The sequence below is a fragment of the Primulina tabacum genome, chromosome 2 (genome assembly GCF_025594145.1).
Source record: "Primulina tabacum isolate GXHZ01 chromosome 2, ASM2559414v2, whole genome shotgun sequence".
NCBI lineage: Eukaryota > Viridiplantae > Streptophyta > Magnoliopsida > Lamiales > Gesneriaceae > Primulina > Primulina tabacum.
The window spans coordinates 8,657,226-8,664,848 of NC_134551.1; positions in this window are offsets into that span (position 1 = coordinate 8,657,226).

Sequence of the window (7,623 nt, forward strand, 5' to 3'; positions counted from 1 at the left end):
TTACAATTTATAATCTATATTTAGAAACCTTAGTCATGACAACATTTGGTTTATTTTTGCAACTATGATGTCCAAAAAAAGCTAGTCATCATGCTGTTAATGTCACATGTCAATTGAAATGAATGTTGTTATAAACAGTAAAGCAATTTTGATGACATATGAATGCTTTCGTAACGAAAAGAATTCATGTTCCTATCCAATTTTAAAATGACAATACGTATGTGGTTAATAAGAAATGATGGCTAACAACTTACAAACTTTGGAAGAAGCTACAAATAAGATAACTATATAAACTTTTTATATATAAAAAAAGCAACAATAATTAGTTATGAATAGAGTGGAAAGAAGATATTAATGTCATGTATTTTAGGAAAACAAAGTGTTTTAGAGGGAAAAAAACGTGTCAATATGATGCTATATCATCTGGTTGAGAAGTTTTTGTTTACTTATATATAGAGATAAATATGGACTATAGTTTAAAGGATATTTTCTGGTTTTTTTATGTTATAAGAAACATTAATTAGAACGATTGAAAGAATTGACAAATTTTATATATAATTAGTAATAATATATAAGTACCTAAGGTAGTTTTTTGAGCTGATAATTTTAATATGATATTATTCATATGAAAATGTATAGATTTATTTAATTTGTATACTTTGCAGATTTGAAGTTGGGAAAGTTGCACAAGTTACGCACACATACCTATATATACGGTATATGCGAAAAATTTGTTGATTTATGCAAAAATTGATTTAGCTATGTAGAATGATATGATTATTATTTTATGTTTGGAGCTAAATTTATTTTTAATATAGTGCTTTTAACATTTTTTCATGGTTGTAGCAACACAATTATTATCTCGGTCTAAAATTTTGCATAAAAAACCAAATATTAAGAGAGTTGAAGATGTTTGTGGAAGTATAAATAACATGAAAACATGTTAGATTTGAGATAAAAGTTGAAGCTACGAAGTAGTTTTATATTTAACATGAAATATATGCCTAAATTAAAACCTTTATAAAATGGCAATAATACAAGCGGGTTATCGCAAATTTGCAAATAGAGTATTAAAATTGAATGAATGATAAAAAGTATAAAGTTTCCATGTTTAACTATACTTATGTCAGTTGATCAATTGACGACATAACATTGGGTTTCCAACATTTGAAAATATTAAATGTTATTCAATCTATTGAATATTAAAGTTAATTAATGACTACTGAAAGAAATTAATGAACCTAAGTAAGAGTAAGAAGCGGGAAATAAATAGCTAAGCATGTTGGATAATACACAAATAAGGTAATAGTTTCATTATTAACTTGATGCACAGTTTGATTCTGCCGCATATACATTGTCCGTACCTATTTTTATTTTAATATTGATCGTATAAGTTAGGAAGTGGGAATATTATCATTTTTAAAATGGGATATTTTAAAAAGATTGATAACATCCTACGAACTTTAGAGAAAGCTAAAAATAGTAGAATTATATAAATTTTTATACAATAAATGCAACAATAATTAGTTATGAATATAGGGAAGATATTTAGTCACGAATTTATATAGGTGTTTTTTTCAGTATGTTATGGTTAATAAGTTTAGTATTAAGTAGATAGGTAAAAGCTAAGTTATATAATTTACAGAAAGTAATGTGAATGAGTTTATACATGCATGATGTGTTTAGGTATACTATGACATTTCAGCTATGAAAATTCACAAATTTACTAAATTTGTAAGCCCTGAAGGTTTAAAGTTGGAAAAGATGTACATGCAAAAAAAAAAAAAAAAAACACACACACACACACACACACATATTTTCCCATGTGCAAAAGATTTAGCTATTTGTATAAGAACTGATTTAGTTAATCGAATCGAGTAATCTGATTATTATTTTTTGCATGAACTCATATTTATTTTGATTGCAACGGTGTTTACATTTTTCATATTTGTTGCAACATAGTTATTACTCTAAGTTGGGATTGCGATCAAAGATGTAAGAATGACGAAAGTCAAAGAAGCTTGTGGAGGCAGCACAGAAAAAAGGTTGTATTGCGACAAAGGTATTAAGATTTTTTTAATTTAACATGAAACATATGGTCAAATTAAAATCTAATCAGTTACATAAAATATAAGTAAGTTATCACTTGCTCTAGAGTAAAATATTAATATTGAATGCATGACAGTAACTATACGCGCTTTATATTTAACTCTATTGATGTTTATGAACCAACCAACTTCGTTAATTCTTGTTCTTAAGATCTGGAAATATTGACGGCATCATTTACAAACAAGTGTAATAAAAATTATTTTCATTGGAAAAATATAAAAATTATTTAAATAAATTAAGTATAATTTAATCTTCAATATTTTTGAAATAAATTTTAGTTATTATGGTCATGCTGACGATAGCGATTATAATGATAACAATTATAACTGTAGTGATAATGTTATATTTGTTGAAAATAATATTTGAATGTTGAAAAAGTAATAGTTGAATATTTGAATGTTGAAAATAAGAGTTGTAAAATTAGAAATTTGTGTGTGATGATGTAGGTAATGATGTATTTTATTTTTGGATTATTTTTGTGAAGAAATTCACAATTGAGTAGAGAGAAAAATATTATAAAGTGTGTAGTTTGGTAAATTTTGAGAGTTTGAGATTTTTACTTTTTACCATAAATTTTTACTTTTTCACAACACGTTATCAGCACGAAGCTCTAAAAGTCCTCCATACTTTTCCAAGCTCCAAACAGAAGAAAAAGGTAACAAAAGTAATAATATTTATTTTAATGTTATTTATTTATTGTGTATATATTTAATATATAATATAATATTGTGAGGCCCGGGCCCGAAGAGGGCGGGAGGTGATCGCCGATGCCATGAGGTTGCACGGACAATGAGCGGCTCCTGACAGGCTTCTAGGTGGAGGGAACATGAATGAACCGATCCCACACCGGAATGAGAGGGATTTCGAGACTGTTCAATGTAATGGACTGTACAGTTGAATAGCGCTTAGAAGATTTGATTGGTACTACTCATATCACGAAGGTGCATCTTCTTTTCGGCAGCTCATCACATAAAAACTCCAAAGTTAAGCGTGCTTGACTTGGGGCAATTTTGGGATGGGTGACCTCCTGGAAAGTTAAGCACGCTGGAAAGACTCGTCTTGATACAGTGAGGACAGTCGTCGAATCTAGGGCTTTACAGTTGGTATCAGAGCCGACCTCTCTTAGTACGGTGTGGTTCGGGGACGAACCAAGCGGAAGCTGGTGGGCATGTGAGGCCCGGGGCCGAAGAGGGCGGGGGGTGATCGCCGGTGCCATGAGGTTGCACGGACAATGAGCGGCTCCTGGCAGGCTTCTAGGTGGAGGGAACATGAATGAACCGATCCCACATCGGAATGAGAGGGATTCCGAGACTGTTCAATGTAATGGACTGTACAGTTGAAGAGAGCTTAAAAGATTTGATTGGTACTACTCATATCACGAAGGTGCATCTTCTTTTCGGCAGCTCATCACATAAAAACTCCAAAGTTAAGCGTGCTTGACTTGTTGTTATAAATCCTGGGAGGATGTTAAGACGACATCCCACACTCCCGGTAAGGGATAGGACAAGTATAAAAGCCTATAAGATTTTTAAACAAAATAACTTATGACACATCATTATAATAATGTGATATGATATACATAATTATTTAAACATGACTAATATTATATACACCATATTATTACCATAAAATTATACAAATACATACATTTATTTTTTTGTACACCAACGGTCATAAACGGTAACAAAACGGCTAGTTTTTGCCCTATAAATATGATCTCACAAACTCTTTCAATCACTCCAACTTTCTTCTATTCTCTAAAAAATTATTCTTCATCAAATTTTCAAAGAAAAAAGAAGATGTCTTTCTCAAGGTTATTTTTAATTATTTTGGTTATCATACTCACGAGTCTTTTATTTATCGGAGAATATCCTCCTCGTGTGTTTTCTTTATTTTTACAAATGCTTGTACTTGTTGTTTATCCATTACTTTGTATTACAATATTCATTAACTAATAAAATGTATCGTAATTTTTTAGTACCATCATGTCAAATTTGACAAAGCTCGAATTTGTTGCGTTCGACATCACGGGAAAAAATTATATGACATGGACTCTCCATGTAGAAATGCATCTTGAGTCATTGGGTCTAAGCGAGACCATTAAAGAAAATGGTATATCTTCATCACAAGAAAAAGCAAAAGCTATAATATTTTTGCGTCGACATCTCGATGAAGGTTTAAAATGTGAATATCTCATCGAAAAAGATCCCATGGCTCTGTGGAAAGGATTGAAAGAAAGATTTGAACATATAAGGAAAATTATACTTCCGACCGCCCGTGATGAATGGAATATGTTAAGATTCCAAGATTTTAAGAAAGTCAGTGATTATAATTCAGCGATGTATCGAATAATCTCGCAGCTAAAATTTTGTGGACATGAGGTTACAGGATCGGAAATGCTTGAAAAAACATTTTCCACGTTTCACGTATCAAATATAACTTTACAGCAACAATATAGAGTGCGTGGATTTGCGAGATATTCTGAACTCATCGCCTGTCTTCTTGTGGCGGAAAAGAACAATGAGCTATTAATGAGAAATCATCAGTCCCGACCCACTGGATAAATAGCATTTCCAGAAGTAAATGCTGTGAGTAAAAATGAATTTAAACCTGGAAACCAAAATCAAATTCAAAGACAAGGTTTTGGTCGAGGTCGAGGTCGAGGTCGTAGTCGTGGACGTGGAATTGGCCGTGGTCATGGTCGAGGCCGTGGTTTTGAAAACAATAGAGATAGTTATTTTTATAACTCATCTCAAAAGGGCGTCACGAACCACCCACAAAAAAGGCATCATGAGAACATGAGTGTTAATGAAAATCACTCGAAAAGATTTGAAAGTTCTTGTTTCAGATGCGGCACTCCAGGACATTGGTCTCGTATTTGTCGAGCCCCTGAGCACCTTTGCAAGCTCTATAAAGAATCGATAAAGGGGAAAGAAAAAGAGACCAACTTCACTGAACGCAGTGACCGTTTGAGTGATTCAACTCATTTTGATGCTGCTGATTTTATGAATGATTTCTCTGGAAATGATCAATATGTTGGTGGGATAGAAATGAACAATATTGATGCTACTGATTTTCTCAATGATTTCTCTGAGAATGAACAATATAATGGTAGAATATAAATGTACAATAATTTATTTTTCATGTATTCATATAATAATGTTTTATTGTACAATTATGATATGTGTTATATTTACATATGTATTGTCAGTAATCTTATTTCATTGCATATTTTTTTTTGAAGTTCAAATATGGAAAATGCTATGAGCAAAGCTGAAGTTTGCATACCTGATAGTGGTACAACGCACACTATCCTCCGAGATAAAAGATATTTCTTGGAACTAAAACCAACAAAAACAACGGTGAATACAATATCAGGTCCTGTAGACTTGATTGAAGGATGTGGTAAAGCACAATTTTTGTTACCTAATGGTACAAAATTTTTGATCAATGATGCTTTATATTCACCACAATCGAAAAGAAATTTGTTGAGTTTTAATGATATATATTCCCATGGGTATGATACTCAAACAATGAATGAAGGGAATGAGAAATATATGTGTCTTATCACATATAAATCAGGAAAGAAATATGTGATTGAAAAACTACCAATGCTCCCTACTGGATTGCATTATACACATATAAGTCCCATTGAATCAAACATGGTAGTAGATAATTCTTCAATATTAACCAATTGGCATGATCGATTAGGACATCCTGGCTCAACAATGATGCGAAGAATTATAGAAAATACACATGGTCATCCACTGAAAGACCAGAAGATCTTTCAGAATAATAAGTTTCAATGTAAATCATGTTCTCTTGAAAAACTTATTATAAGACCATCGCCAGCCAAAATCCAAACTGAATCACCAATGTTTCTTGAACGTATTCAGGGTGATATTTGTGGACCAATCCATCCACCATGTGGACCATTCAGATACTTTATGGTATTAATTGATGCCTCCAGCAGATGGTCACATGTATGTTTATTGTCAACTCGAAATGTTGCATTTGCAAGATTACTTGCTCAAATAATAAAATTGAGGAATCAATTTCTCGATTATACAATCAAGAAAATTAGAGTTGATAATGCTGGTGAATTTACTTCCCAGACTTTCAATGATTATTGTATGTCTATGAGAATCATTGTTGAGCATCATGTTGCTCATGTACATACACAGAATGGATTGGGTGAATCATTGATTAAACGTCTGCAAATGATTGCTAGACCAATGATTATGAAAACAAAGCTCCCTATTTCTATATGGGGACATGCAATTTTACATGCTGCTTCATTAATTCGCATCAGACCAAGTGCATATCATAAATACTCCTCATTGCAGCTTGCATTTTGTAAAATCCAAGAATTTTAAGTTTTATCACGATAGTATATTTTGGATACCAGGATTTATCTCATTTGAGGATGTGAGATTTGTAAGATTTTACCAAGATTGAGTGAATAATAATATCGTGTATATTATTATTTGAAATTTCGCAGATAAATGCCTAAGATTTGAGTTGATATGGAGATACCGGGATAAAATCAGGCAAAGGATAATAAAATCCCTAGAATTCGAAATTTACAGTGTATATATTTGAGAATTTCGAAAATTGAGAGATAAAAGATTTAGAGTTCGAATTTATATCACGGATAGATCACGATTCTCGATAAAGATTTGATTCAGATTCAAACGCGATATCACTCGATCACGATAACATCCAACCCCTATAAATAGGAGGGCCCTGTAGACTCAAAAATCACACCACATATCACACCAAATTTTCGAAAATTTGTGCTCTAGTCTCCTTAGGAATTTTCGAGCGCAGCGAAGCCCTGCCGCCGTCCAACCAGTGAAGTAGGAATTTCGAAGAACCCTAGCCTTTTTACGTTTTTCATCAAGAATTTAAGGTAAGTGGGCTTGTTTTAAATTATTGAATTTCGATGCATATATTTTCGGTTTTATAAAAATTCGGACGAGTACAATTCTTCTTCTACACCCTTCTGGTTACGATATTTTGCATGAATAAATGTTTTGACACTGTGAGAATTCAACTTGATATGGGTGAGAATCCCAACCATACGTACCCTTACGCGGTGGGGGAGATAACCGCTATACGGCCTCGTCCCCTTAGAGGAGTAAAAATTAGGGACTGATATCAGTAAACCATTGAAAGTAGATGAATCTCAGTGTCGGGTTAATGATGCGCACGTGATAAGAATTATGTTTGCATGGTATGTATATTTCGAAATTGCATGTTGTTTTGTTGTACTCGAACGGCCCCCACTTGCTGAGTATTTCCCAAAATACTCACCCCTTACAACCTTCCCAGATAAATCCGAAGAGCAGATTGAAGAAGAAGAATCGGAACAATTTTGGGGCTGGTTAATTGTTTTAATCTCGAGAGTTGCTAGTAAAGAGGTTTCTGAATTTTGGTACTCAAGTTTTATGTAAAAACGTTTTCGCATTTATTTCATTAGTTATTTCAGTTGTAAAGACTTTGGTTTTTGAG